Genomic DNA, 15,842 nt, shown 5'->3' on the forward strand with positions numbered 1-15,842 from the left:
TTTAGTGATTCCTTTATGTGCATCCCTGTAGTATTTTATATACCCAGCACTTATTGCATTATATTGTCTTTGTTCCTCTTTATGTGGGCTCTCTACATGGCTGAACCACTTGATGGCAGTTACCTTGTCTTATTAATCATTAGTTCTCTAGTGTCTAGCATCCAACATTGGACCTGCCACCTAAGATTGGCTCATTAAATATGTTTTGAATAAATACAGAAATATGATCAACTTTTACTTAGGCATGAAGTTAGCTTTCACCATGTACCTGAAAAAGTAGCATGCAGATTATAGACCCAAGCTTGAAACATAATGGTCATATATTTGGAGATTCAAATTGTTTGTAAGCTCTACATGCAATCATAGTAAATTGAAACAGCTTTAAACCTCAATAAAAAAAAGTAAATGTATGCTCATTTATATACTTGGAACACCATTATTTTAAGTAATTGCAAATTTTAGTTGTATTTTTGTTTTGTGACATATTGTTGGATATGGCTTGTTTTTTGTGTTTTTTTTTTTTTGAGATTACTTTTTAATCAAGAAGGCAATCCTTAATCAAAGTATTGTCAGAGAGACAGGATCTGCTTTAAACTTGTTTTGTTATAAGGTTTTAAAGTACTCATTTTATTTATTTATTTATTTGAGAAAAATGAAGTCTCCCTGACTTCCACTGTCTTCAGCATTATGATTCAGTAGTGGCCAGCTCGATAGCTGGCCATTGTGGGTGGCACTCCCTGACCACCCACAATGCAGGCTAAAAGCTGACATCTGAGGCTGGAGGTTGGAGGATGGTCCCCAAGCTGTAGTTAGGTGATTGCTGTTGCTTTTGTGGAAATTATAAAGGTCCTAAAAATGTCATAACTTCTAAGTAGTTAAAAAGTTTGATGCTCTTTTCTGCATCCATTAGAGAAACCCAGGGCTCAAATTTGCTTGGATAGCATTTCAAGATTAGTCATAGGTTCTCTTGGGTTTTGGAGGGCCAGGTACCCAGTAACTTAGGAGGCTATAGCTAGCAGAGAGTGCATGGGCAGTCAAGTAGACTTGCAGACTTAAACTCAGTTCCACCACTGTAGTGTATTCATATTTCCATCTGCATTTCCTTATTTCTTTTTTAAAAAAATATTTATTTCAGAGAGGGGAGAGAGAGAGAAAGAGAAAGAAAGGGGTGAGTAGCAGAAGCATCAATTCCTATATTTGCCTTGAGCAGGAAATCCCAGGGTTTCAAACCAGCTATTTCAGCATTCTAGGTCGACACTTTATCCACTGCACCACCACAGGTCAGGCCCATTTCCTGATCTTGTATCTAAGTAATTATGTCTACTTGTAGGGGAGCCTGGTAATGAATAAACAGGGTAATATCTTTTAGGCATCTAGCATGATTCCTGTCCCACTGTTCAGTTTCAACATAAAGAAAGAGGCTGGGGGTAGGTGTGGACAAGTCCTGCTGGGGATGAGGACAATGGAGACGCAGAGACCCGACTCCAGGGACCAGGTTCAGTGATGCAGATCCACTTTGTTCAGGAAGTAAGCTAGCTTATATACACAGGTTCAGCCTATAGGGTGTTACAGCATGTCCTTCATAGCCAATGGCTGAAAATATCAGGGAGCTGTGTGGTTGGTGCTGAGTGACTTCCTTATAGTGAGTGAGCTCCCTTCCTGGGTGTGTCTAGGAGGGTTCTGGGAGGTGGAGTGTTCTCACAGCATTGCATCAGCCACAGCTGCTAGGACTGCACTCTGCACTCCACCCACATCTCCCCCTTCTCTTTTAATTAAGGCCAATTGGACTTGATGAATGAATGACAGCTTGCTGTTGTTGTAGCTTCTGAATACTATGCATTATGCAATGGAACCCTAGAACTAAAACAACTATAATACCTATTATACTATATGCTTATAGATTAACTTGATTAAACAATGAGGCAAGCTTCTGTAATGTTTGACTAGTTAGGAAATAGAACAGGGGTCTTAAACAGGGGTACAGAGACCTTCTAGGTGCTGTTAAACACAGTTCCATTTTGATTGTAAAAAATGTGCATAGGTCCATGCACGCCCCCTTCCCACAATGGTCCCAGCATCCAAACACAGAACAGATGGCTTGCTGTGGGCTGTGTACTGCATATGGTTGCAAGGCACATTACACAAATTACAACAACATGACAAATCATACAATTTTAACAATTACAAAGGAATATTTCACCAGTCTCTGAGCACTTTGCCAAAAGCACAAAATGTCCTTAGCCTTCTTTCTAGCCATGGGAAAAGCTTCCCAGGGCAGGGGAAGGGCCTCCAGCAAAGCTGCCCCCCATCCCCATCAGGGTATTTCACATTGTCCAAAATCCGTAAGTCCATTCAACAAAGAAACCAGTGCTCACTTGGGTTGTAGGTCAGGAAATCAGTCCATGCACATGAGACCTCAGCCAACCCCCTCATTCCTGCCATCCTGGAAGGTCTTACACTGTCCCAAAGAGGAGCACGTGGCAATGGCAGTCAGCATTTCCATTTCTGCTCCAGAAAGCATAATGGCATTCACCTCTATGTCCCAAAATGTCCGCAAAACCACCAGTGGCTTAGCAGGCACTCCCTACCATTCCAGCAGCCAATCAGTGATGCAAGCCTGGCTTCTGTTCATCCTCCCACCGCAGCTGCTGTAATTTACCTTCTGGAGTCTGTGAATCACAACTCCAGCCCAATTCTCCTCATCCTCCAAAGATGAACTGAAAACACCAGCTCGCACTGCCGGGCTTGAGCCCAGAGCTGCCGCTGCCAGCGTCTGGGAGTCAGTGGTTACTATAGCACACATAAGCAAGAACAGAGCACCAGGGCCTGGGGGCCTGGCAGAGGTCATCTCTGGGCCTGCCCTGCCAAAGCCTCCACATCCCCCCAGGTGATGGGGCATGCACGCCGGCCGCGAGGTCTTCTTCTGGAGCGCTGAGGACCTCTTCCCCTCAGGCATAGTCAGTGTGGAGAAGGCCAGGGCTATGGCTTTGGATGGATGAAGACTGAACCATTTAGTGGGTGCCCAAGAAACCCTGTCAAGCAGGTTGGGGGAAATTGGCTGAAAAACACAAGCATAACCTCTCCCTTGCATTAGAAGAGGGTGTGATCCCACCATTGTGCCATTGCTGAGTCCTTCCAGTGTCATTTCAGAGAGAGGGGCGAGGAGGAGAGAGAGCAAGAGATACAGAAAAATAGACAAGACAGACAGAAAGAAAAAAGATACATGGGGGCATATAGGCTGGCCCATGGGTCTGCAGCAGGAACACGTGCTGGAGAAAATGGTGTCTGAGAGGCTGGGGTGGGGCATTGAACCCTGGCAGGGAATGCAGAAGTAGCAACTTCCAGTTTTTCAGTGGCAGAGCTGATGGCGCAGTTAGCAATTCGGTTGGTTTTGTTTCTGCGCACTCAGCCACGATTTTCTCAAACTCGGAGGCTAAACTATTGCACTTTTCTCCTCAGTAGAGGGGGGCGAATAGGGAGGTAGGGGTTCTTCTGAAAGAGAAGTAGCCTTTAGGACCTTAGGGACCAGCAGAGGGTCCCCAGCAGGAGCACCGGTCAAGCAGGCATGTATTGCCAATAAGGCAGGAGTGAGGCTGAGAGGGAAGATTTGCCCCCCATGCACCTCGGCTGAACGAATGCATCGAAGAACTCGGGCCCAAGTTTCCAGGTCCCAGAGGGGTGCATCCTCAATTCAGGGATTGAGACCAGAGAGAATCTCCCAGTAAGTACTGAGATCCTTTTCACAAACTTCAACTCACCTACTCTGCAATAGGGCATGCAGGGCTCAAGCCTGCAGGGCTCGAGAGTGGGGGGGGGAGGTTTCCCATTGCAGAGGGTCACTCACCTGTTCCTTGGATGCTGATTAGGTCCCTGCCCCATGTTGGGCACCAGTTGTGGACAAGTCCTTCCGGGGGTGAGGACGATGGAGATGTGGAGACCCGACCCTGGGGACCAGGTTCAGTGACACAGATCCACTTTATTCAGGAAGTAAGCTAGTTTATATACACAGGTTCAGCCTATAGGGTGTTACAGTGGGGCCTTCATAGCCAATGGCTGAAAAGATCAGGGAGCTGCGTGGTTGGTGCTGAGTCACTTCCTTATAGCGGGTGAGCTCCCTTCCTGGGTGTGCCCAGGAGGGTTCTGGGAGCTGGAGTGTTCTCACAGCATTGCATCAGCCACAGCTGCTAGGAATGCACTCTGCACTCCACCCACAGGTAGGGGTGAAAAGGAAGCTGAAAAGAGAATACAATCATCCCTCGCCATACTGTAGTTCACTTTTTGCAGTCTCACTGTATCGTGAATTTTTAAATTGTATATATCTAATTTTGTATGGTGTATTTTTGCTATATCGTGAGATTTTGTGTTGCATAGGCAGAGGTGGATTTAATGGTGGGCACACTGGGCACACGCCCTGGGCCCTGACTCCTGAAGGGCCCTGCAAACCCCAACTTTACACTTTTTTCTAATGATACCAAGTTTGGTTTCATATGTGCAATTTTAATATTAACAGTACATAATATTTTTTATTTATTTAAAAATATGGTTAACATGTATTTTTATTTTCCCTATCCCTCTCTTTTTTAAAGGGGCCCAATATTTTCTTCTGCATCCAAGGCCTCCACCAACCTTAATCTGCCTCTGTATGTATTTTTATATATTTACTATTTTAATTATTTTTTGAGGTAAAACAAGCATTTTCTAGCTTAATAAAATGGAAAAAATAAAAAGAAAAAAAAGAAAAAATATAAAAGGATATAAAAAATATTAATTAAAACATATTAAAAGAATATTAGGTAAATCAAAATAAAATGCACAGTGTGCAGCAGATGAGTAGACAAAGACTCTCATGTATGGAACATGCAGCGGTGGCAGCTTCCGTTTCAACTAGTTTGCCCACGTGAGATCGTACACAGCACACTACTGGCTGATGGATGGGAGGCAACCAACCAGAGCACTGTGTTCTGTATATATTAATAATAAAGTAAATATAAGGTCGCCACTTCATGGAAGTTTACTTATCGCAGGGTGTTCTGGAACTTAACCCCCACAATAGACTAGGGACCACTGTATATAGGTTGAGACATAGAGAACACATCAATCAATTGGAATATATGGAGCTTTCAAGAGTCCTCATTCAAACTACTGGAAAATATGTTGGGAAATTTAAATGCTGCATGGACATTTGATGATATTAAGGAATTATTCATTTTTACGTGTGATAATGATATTATGTTTAAGAAAATGAGTTCCTAGCTTTTAGAAATACATTCTAAATTATATTTGAATACAACAAAAAGATTTCTTGTAAACATTCACTTGATAAAATAGTTGTGGCTGCACACTGTTCTTTTAAAAATTCAAGCCTATACATTTAGATGCACGTAAAATTTGACAATAAATAAAATAATACAGCAGAAGTACACGGGGATAGATTTAATGCCAGGCCAGGTTCAGGCGCACCTGCTCTGTCCCCTTTCCTACTGCTTTCATCACCAGGTGGGCACCAAGAGCAGCCCTGCGCCATGACGTTTCACTGCAGGTAGCTTTGTGTTTCTCATATACCAGCAGTGCTTCTTTTATGACATTATAAAATGAATGCCTATTTTCACTTTTGCACAGTTCTTAAAACTGTGAATCTTAGATAATGACTCACATTAAAAAAAAATATTGCCATTAGTCTTTCATGTCTTTAGATCTATTTAAGACCATCCTGAGATTGTAAGGTTAGCTGTTAACAAAAAAACAAATTTTCTAAACTGCTCATCTGTTAAAGTAATGATCTTATTGATGCTGTACAACCAGAACAAAAGAAATATTTAGATAGTGTGTGTGTGTGTGTGTGTGTGTGTGTGTTACATGCCGTTAAGATGGCTCCAACTCCTGGTGACTCTGTGAATGAATGATGTGCACAGTGGCTGGTCCTTCACAGCCCAGCTCTATTTCTTTGCAGCATTTTACATTGCTCCCCCATAATAATGCTCTCCTGGGTCCATTTGTGCTTCTCTGAGTGTTCCTTCTCTGTTTACATTTCTAAATGTTGTTAAATGTTCTATTGCTAAACATTCTCTAGATGTTATTTGCTGAGCTTTGTCAGCCCTTGGCTTTCATTTTGTTCTACACCAATCTTGGGTAATTTCATTCACTTCCATGACTTCAGTTTAGAATTCTCCCACATCTTTATAAAAAAAACTCCAACTCAGATCTTTTGCCTGAGATTTAGGCTCAGCAATATTTATTTTATTACTACCCTGTGCCAGACACCATGATAACACTGAGGCTTCAGAGACAAATGAGACATGGGTGAGCCAGCTTGCTGTAAAAGAAGCTCTATTCTAATAGTATTGTTCTTTTTCTTACTTCTAATCATATTTTAATGCCATTTGTTAACCAGATTTACAACTCGTCAGCATCCTGAACTCAGTTGTGAGCTCCTCCAGTTACACCATTTCATTTCCCTGGTGTCCCACCTAGTCCCGACTCAATGAGATTGACTTCTAAATCTTTATCTACAGTTCTGACCTCTCCTTGAATCTCCAGACATGGACACCCTTTTGACAAGTTGTCAACTCCACTTGGCCCAACAGAAATTTCTACTTTTCTTTCTCAAAGCTGCTCCTTATCAGTGTTTACTACCATCCAGCTATCACACATGCCAAACTTTGAGCAGTGTTCTCTGATTCAAATTCTTCTCTTGTTCCCCATATCTAATATACCAACTTCTTTTTTATAACTCATCATAGAAATCATAGAGACGTATCCTAATTCCATCAGCTTCTGTCCATCTTCTCTGCCATCACGTACTCCTGTCCACCTTCCACACAACAACAGTCAACAAGCATTTAAAAATATGCACTTGCTTGCCTAAAACCATGCACTGACCTCATAGTCCTTAAAATAAAACCCAAACATGTAGGCCCATGTCATATAACCTTTGAAGTCTAGCCTGGGTCTACCTAATAAAACAAATTACTTAACTTCCACCTCCGTGCAACTATTTACTGGACACCTTGGCCTTCGTTCCATTTCTTGAGCTGGCTAAGCTTTTTTTCAACCTAGTACCAGTTGTTCCCTTTGTCTAGAAGTCTCTACCATCAATCATAGAATGACTGGTAATTTTTGTCCTCAGATTTTGCTCACAGAGATCTATTTAGCCATGCAATTTAAAGTAGCCATCGGATACTCTTATGTTATCCTATTTTCCTTTTTGCACTGTTCTTAAAACTGTTCTCTATTTTTTGTTGCTTATTTTTCACTCTTCTCGTTATTATTATCCACCTGCTTCTGCCAGGATGCTCTGTCAGTACAGATCTTGTCTTCTTGGCTCATTGCTGTATTCCCAGAGTTTAGGAGGTCTGGCACTTAAAAGTACTTTAAAGAATGTTTGAATGAATGAAAAAAATGTCTCTAGGCACCAACATTTCTTTTTAAAAATTGTTTTTAGTTGACTTTATTAAGGTGACGTTGATTCATAAAACTATAGAGGTTAGTGTGCAATTCAAGAAAACATCTGTCTGTACACTGTGTTGTGTACCCATCACCCCAAGCAAACTCTCTTTCCTTTCTCGTTTTCCCCTTTGCCCACCTTTGCCTCCACCTACTCCCCAACCTCTTTCCTTCTGGAAGCTATCACCACAATGTAGTCTGTGTCTATGTGTTATGTATACATGTTTTTCTTTACTTAATCCCTTCACCTTCTTTCATCCAGTCCTCCAACCCACTTCCCCTCTGACAGCTGTTAGTCTGTTTCATGTGTCCATGTCTCTGTTTCTGTTTTATTCGTCAGTTTATTTTGCTCATTAGATGCCACATATAAGTGAAATCATATGGTACTTGTCTTTCTTTGACTGGCTAATTTAGTTAGTATAATAATCTCCAGGTTCATACATGCTGTCACGAAAGGAAAGATTTTCTTTCTTTTCTTTAAAGGCAGAGTAGTATTTCATGGTGTAAATGTACCACAGCTCTTTTATCCACGCATCTACTGATGGGTTCTTGTACTGTTTCCAGATCTAGGCTATTGTAAATAATGTTGCAATGAACATAGGGTTGTATATATTTTTTCCAATTAGTGTTTTGGGTTTCTTCAAATATATTCCCAGAAGTGATATCACTGGGTCATAAGCTAGTTCCATTTTTAATTTTTTGAGGAAACTCCATGCTGTTTTCCACAGTTGCTGTACCAGTCTACATTCCCATCAACCATGCAGAAGGGTTCCTTTTTCTCCACATCTTCCCCAATACTTGTTGTTTGCTGATTTATTGATGGTAACTATTCTGACAGATGTGAGGTGACATCTCATTGTGGTTTTAATTTACATTTCTCTGATGATTAGTGACCTTGAGCAGTTTTACATATGTCTAATGGCTATCTGTATAACTCTTTGGAGAAGTGTCTATTCAGGTCTTTTGCCCTTTTTTTTAAATGAGGGTTTTTGTCTTCTTGGTGTTGAGTAGTATAAGTTCTTTATATATTTTGAAAAGTAACCATTATGACATGTACCATGACAAATATGTTCTTCCATTCAGTGGGTTTTCTCTTTATTTTGTTGATGGTTTATTTTGTTGTGCAAAAGTGTTTTAGTTTGATGCAGTCCCATTTGTTTATTTTTCCTTTGTTTCCCTTGCCCGAGGAGATATAACAGCAAAAATATTGCTGCGAGACATGTCTGAAATTTTACTATCTATGTTTTCTTCTAGGATTTTTATGGTTTCACAACTTACATTTAAGTTTTTAATCTATTTTGAGTTTATTAGTTTATTCTTATGTATGATGTAATTTGGTGATCCAGTTTCATTTTTTTATATGTGTCCAATTTTCCCAACACTATTTATTGAAGAGACTGTCTTTACCCCATTGTGTGTTCTTGCCTCTTTGGTCAAATATTACTTGACTGTAAAGGTGTGGGTCATGCCCTCAGAAATTTCTGGATCCGTGCAGTACTCTGATCTCCTTGGGTGACTGAACTCAGCAGGGTGGGGCCAAAGAGTAGCAGGGCAAGCCAAGCTATTCAACAGGTAAAGAGGGGATGCCAACTGTGAACTCGAGGTGTGGAAGAATGGTTCCCTTTCCAAAGCTGCACAATTTAATCACTGTCTGAATCTCTGCCAAGAGCTTCTTCAGAAAAAGAGCACCCCTAAATGTGCTTGCTCTGTGTAGCCGGCAGACCCTCTATAGGACCCACGCGTGGAAGAGAGGTACAGCCAGTAGTTGGAGGACCGGGCAGTGCACTCCCCAGGCTGGTGTTGTAATAGCAGGAGTGCTCGACCTGGTGCCATGGCATGGAGGTCTCTAGAAGATTCCCTTCTCTTCTAGGTGGGGTGAATCTCCACTGATTTTCACCACCAGATGCTATATGGGCTCCTCTTCCCACCTCTGTTGCTTTGGGTTGGGGACCCCTGTGTGTGGTTGAGACCCCACACTCTACGGGGGAGGGATTTTTGCAGCCCAGTTATCTCTCTGGCTTCTCAGCCGACATGCGTGGGTGTGGTGGGCAGCCCTTTCCCTGTCTCTGTACTCTTTACCAGTCTCTATGTGGCTTCTTCTGTAAATCCTTGGTTATAGTATTTTAGTTCAGTTAGCCTTTCATTGATTATTCAGGTTGACTGCTTTATAATTTAGCTGTAAATTTGGTTTGGGGCTTGGAGCAAGTGAGTGTAGCTTTCAACTACTCTGCATCCATCTTGGAAACCCAAAAATTTTAATTTAATCTTTGAACAACTGCTAGAGTGAACTCTCAAAAACATTCATCTCACCAAGTCACTTCCTACTTAAAATACTCCAGAGGATACCAAGAGAATATAGTCCAAACTGCTCAGCACGGTACAGAAGAAACCCCATGATCTGGTCTTTGCTTGTCTCTCCAACCTCATTTCTCACCTAATGACTCACAACCTGCAAGACATCTGATGATGGGCATATTCCAGACGTCATCCTACTTCATGCCTTGGGTCTTTGATTCATTACTTCATCATGTCTGGACTGCCTTTTCTACCCGTTAACTCTTCCATTCCAACTTCCCTTCTTTACTCGGTTTTTAAGATACAAGTCAAGTCAGGAAGCTGTTCTCACCATCCTATTGCTTCAAATTCTTTCCTCTATAAATTATACTTGCCTCCATCATAGCTGCTGCAACTCCTTTCTACTCTTATTTGCTCTCATGTCTGTCTCTCCATTTGGTCTATAAGCTCCATGAGGGCAGGCATATTGCTGTATATTGTATCATAATACATCTCATAGTGTTATTTACCCACATAGCATTATACATCATTTCATTCTTTGTCATGACTCATGGCTGACACTTGCTCAAATGTTGGCTGACTGACTCACTGATTATATGGGTCATTTTATTGTATTTGCCATAAAAATGCAGGAAATGAGAATATTTGGCATCAATTGCCATGGAGTTGACAGGTCCTAGTTATTATACTGTGTTCACTGTGACTCAGGCTGCACCACATGATAACTCAGGCTTACATAGATGAATGTTTCAAACACTTGAAGAAAATGTGCCCCGGGAGAACATAGTCACTATATCACCTAAAACCAATTCTTAGATTATCACGGGGCTAATAAAGGGGCCTGATAAAATATGAAATATTTAGGAAAAAAGTGATTAAAGAAGGCTTCATGAATGATTGATTATAAAATTTAGTATCTGTGGGAGAGAATTTTACTGATATTTAAGTAAATGTCAACAACACAAGCTGCAATTAAACATTTGCTATAACAAGTAAAGCATCATCAAGGTATCTGTTCTGAATCACAATTATATAAATATGTGAGGAGCAACTCTAAAATAAGTGTTCATGTTAGGAGTGACTCATTGATTGGAATCTTGCATGTGGACGCTTTTGTTTTTACAATGATAATGGCAAGTCTTGCTAGGTAAAAGAGAATTACTATGTACTATGCCTCTTTTTCCTGGGCCCCAGTCCTTCTTCAGTCTACTGATTTCTGGTTTTCAGTTATGTCTGCTTTTACTTAAACCTTTTTATAAAGTCTCCAGTGACTTTCTGGTGAACGTATTCAATGGTCCCAGCTTACTTGACTCATTGGGGGTATTTAATTCAATGATTCAGCCACCATTAAGGTTAGGATTAGGCACTGATTTGGTACACCTGATTAAGAAAAGAAAGGAAGACCCTTATTCCATCAACACCCAAAACCCAAAACCAAAACCAAACCAACAAAAACTCCTAACAAACAAAAACCAAACCAAACTAAACAACAACAACAAAAAACCAGGCTTGATTGCTGATCTCAAATATCCTATTATCTAGGAGGAAAATAGATGTTCAGTAAGTAAGCACAGAGATAAAAACAAAATGTGATGAGTGCTATGAAAGAGAGAAAAGCTCATGGTGTTCTGAGAAACATTAAAGGGGAACCCAATTATAAATAAAGGATCAAAGCAGCCTACCTTGGAAGAAGACTGTAGATAGAATAAGGGAGGGAAAATAAAGTCCAAATGGGGGAAAAAGAATGATAGCTTGGAAGATATATTTGATTAGACAACACAAAAGGATATGAATCTTGTTAGGCAGACTATTTCCCCTAAGCAGCAGAGGAAGAAGTGACATTGCAGCAATCACAGAGAACCCATTGCTCATGGTGATAAGTGTGTTACAGCCAAAAACAAAGTGTTTGTGGAGCCATACTTTAAAGAAGAGAAAAGAGAGACGAGCTTACAACATTTTCTTCATTTTGAGACAGTTAAGAAAAAAGGAGAGAGAACCAAATTACTTGTGCATACATATAGGAATGTGAAATTTATTGTATAGATATTCCAGCAGAAGAAAGAGAAAACAACTTGGCTTCCTATCAGGATGCCAGTTCTGTTACATTCAATCCAACACACCTGAGAATTTCCAGCAAGCTGGTTTTCCTTCAGACATATAGTAGGCATTCCTTTATCCTTAATGGTACATATATGAAGGGTGCATCTTGCCTGAAGGAACGGGAAAGATTTAAATAAATTATTGGCCAAAGTGGTTTTATGTGTCTAAGATGGCAAATAAGAAGTATGAAAGAGAAACTGATAGTTCTTTGCAGAAATAAAACTTCCTTTGTGTGATTAGCACATGTGATGAAAACAAAAACTGCAACGTGTGTTCACTACCCCGTTTGGGCTTTTCTGCATCATAGGTAATTCATTCCTTATATAGAAATTGGCAAAAGTTTTTTTTCCTTTCTCCTTCTTAAAAATTAAAAAACAAACACACAAAACAACAATAACAACAACAGAATCTTCTAAGGTGATGGTTCTCAGCCTTGTCTACACATCCAAACTCCCTGGGCGCTCTGAGAACTCCATGTGCCTGGGAACCTGCCCTGGGTCAGTGGGTCTCGGGTGGACTTAGGGATCAGTAGTGTAAAAAGGTTCCCAAGTGATTCTGATGTGCTACCAAATATAAGAACCGCTGTAGTCAGTCTTTATCAACTCTTTTTAATATAATCTTTTTTTTCCTGAAAATTAAATGAACTTTTAAAAAATATCATTCAAATTACCATCATATTTCTTAAAATAAAAAGGAGGAGTTTGGAAAAGTTCCAGTAGAATGTTTGTGCTCCTATTGTCCTGCCGGCATTGCAGGTGGCGCTCAGCGGCTATGCTGCAGTCTCCAGTGGGCAACTCTGACTTTGGCTGGAGGACCTGGGGCTTCCCAACTGCTCTTACCACAACGTCGATGTGATTCTCTATGTGTACAGTGCAGACGCAAATCTAGTAATCTTGCCTCCTAGCAGATGCATGTTTCGATGAGGACTTCTGAAAATATGGACCCTGGAACCATCCTAGTTTCTTCCATCTGCCTTTACTTCCCTTTACTTTGCTCTCACTTTTCTCTCACAGACGCTAATATATATAGATACATAATCCCTTTTCTGAAACCCTTGGGGCCAGATATGCTTTGGGATTCAGAATGTCTTCAGTTTTGGAAAGGTAGGTTCTGCATTCCATATTTTACATACCTCCCTCCATGTGCCTGGAGGGGCACCCTGGACTCAAGGATTTTCCTGTCCTTATAAGAAACAGACGCCTGCTCCCATGACAGGCGATGAACAAAGTCTACAAGCTGCCTTTTGTTTGTGCCATCCAGGTTTTGCCACCAAATGACATTGCTAGAAACTGTATGAATAAAAACCTTTAGAATTTCAGAGCTCTTTGGATTTTGGAACTGTAGATAAGGGATGGAGGACTTGAGGTTGCAACATTATTTAAACTTGTTTTGCAAAACTGCTTTTTCACTGACTTTGTTTAGTTCTTCTCATTGCTTATAATAGAAACATGGTAATGTGAAGTTAAGTGGATTTCCATGTCAGCTGCTTTCTGAGTGTTAATAGTTTCCATTTGGTCAGAAATGGAAACCCCAGAAAACCCTAGAATTTTTTTTTTGGGGGGGTGGAGAGTAAAACTAAAATAGATTAAACAAAAAGACATTGAACACTGGTGACTCAACCTTAGAAACTTAAAGAGCTGACTTAAACTTCAGCTGGGCCCCCTCCTTTTTTTTTTTTTTTTTTTTGCCTATGGTCATCCTAGTAACTCTCACTTCTTCAGCCTTAAGACATATTTTCCCTCTGCAACTGTAAGTTACATAGCTTTCACAGTTGTAGTGGCTAAAGTTCTGTTGTATTGGTCTTCCTCATGCTGTCAGGACTTGAGGCCAGGGGTTTCTGAGGGCAGGGGTATGCTGTAGCAGCTGAACTGTTAAATGTCATGTGATCCCATTATTCTCACAGGCTGGCCTGTGAGAAGTTTGAGTTATGTGCATTTACTTCTCTATTAGGCTGGCTAATCTTTAAGAGCAGTTTTCTTCTTGTATACTCCTTAGAATGTATGGCATAGTTTGTGAGTGGTAAAGAAAAATCCTTTTGTTTTCTTAATAGTTAATAAAATAATTTATTTTCTTTGGGAATAAGTGGTCTTAAAAAAACAAAGTACTGGACCTAACCAGTAGGTTCAGTGGTAGAGCACTGGCTCATGGTGTGGAAGTCCTGGGTTCAATCCCTCGTCAGGACACACAGGAGGAGTGACCCTCTGCTTCTCCACCTCTCTCCCTTCTCTCTCTTTCTCTTCTCTTCCCACAGCCATGGCTCACATGGTTTGAGCAAATTAGCCCCGGGTGCTGAAAATGGCTCCATGGCCTTGCCTAAGGTGCTGAAATAGCTTGGTTGTTGAGCAATGGAACAGCTTCCCCAGATGAGCAGAGCATCGCCCTGTAGGGGGCTTTCCAGGTGAATCCTGGTCAGGGCACATGTGGGAGTCATCTTTTAGCCTCCCCATGTTTCACTTAGTAATAATAATAATAAAAGTAGCTTAAAGTATTTGAGTGTGAAAAAACGGGCTCACTACAAGATTCAGAAGTCCAGGGGCAAGACAAATGAATAAATATAATTGGTGGTGGGAGGTGACAGAAAGGAGACAGAATAGCTCAGGATCAGGAGAAATCAACCAGAAGACTTTACAGAACAGGGTGACTATTATCCAATTCTAATTGCTATGGGTCGACAGTGCCAATCTCATCTATTTCTTTTTTTTTTAAATTTTTTATTTTATTTTATTTTATTTTTTTTTTATAATTTTATTTTTTTAATGGGGTGACATCAATAAATCAGGATACATATATTCAAAGATAACAAGTCCAGGTTATCTTGTCGTTCAATTATGTTGCATACCCACCACCCAAAGTCAGAGTGTCCTCCGTCACCCTCTATCTTGTTCTCTCTGTGCCCCTCCCCCTCCCCCTTTCCCTCTCCCATTCCCCCTCCCCCCTGTAACCACCACATCTTATCAATGTCTCTTAGTTTCACTATTATGTCCCACCTACGTATGGAATAATACAGTTCCTGTTTTTTTCTGATTTACTTATTTTGCTTCGTATCATGTTATCAAGATCCTACCATTTTGCTGTAAATGTTCCGATGTCATCATTTCTTATGGCTGAGTAGTATTCCATAGTGTATATGTGCCACATCTTCTTTATCCAGTCATCTATTGATGGGCTTTTTGGTTGTTTCCATGTCCTGGCCACTGTGAACAATGCTGCAATAAACATGGGGCTGCATGTGTCTTTACGTATCAATGTTTCTGAGTTTTGGGGATATATACCCAGTAGAGGAATTGCTGGGTCATAAGGTAGTTCTATTTTCAGTTTTTTGAGGAACCACCATACTTTCTTCCATAATGGTTGTACTACTTTACATTCCCACCAACAGTGTATGAGGGTTCCTTTTTCTCCACAGCCTCTCCAACATTTGCTATTACCTGACTTGCTAATAACAGCTAATCGAACAGGTGTGAGGTGGTATCTCATTGCCGTTTTGATTTGCATTTCTCTAATAGCTAAAGAAGATGAGCATCTTTTCATATATCTGTTGGCCATTTGTATTTCTCCCTGGGAGAAGTGTCTATTCATATCCTCTTCCCATTTTTTTATTGGATTGTTTGTTTGTTTGTTGTTGAGTTTTATGAGTTCTTTGTATATTTTGGATATTAAGCCCTTATCTGAGCTGTTGTTTGAAAATATCATTTCCCATTTAGTTGGCTTTCTGTTTATTTTGTTATCAGTTTCTCTTGCTGAGCAAAAACTTCTTAGTCTGATGTAGTCCCATTCATTAATTTTTGCCTTCACTTCTCTTGCCATTGGAGTCAAATTCATAAAATGCTCTTTAAAACCCAGGTCCATGAGTTGAGTACCTATGTCTTCTTCTATGTACTTAATTGTTTCAGGTCTTATGTTTAAATCTTTGATCCATTTTGAGTTAATTTTTGTACAGGGGGAGAGACTGTAGTCCAGTTTCATTCTTTTGCATGTGGCTTTCCAGTTTTCCCAGCACCATT

Source organism: Saccopteryx bilineata, chromosome 1 (genome assembly GCF_036850765.1).
Source record: "Saccopteryx bilineata isolate mSacBil1 chromosome 1, mSacBil1_pri_phased_curated, whole genome shotgun sequence".
In the NCBI taxonomy this organism is placed as follows: Eukaryota; Metazoa; Chordata; class Mammalia; order Chiroptera; family Emballonuridae; genus Saccopteryx; species Saccopteryx bilineata.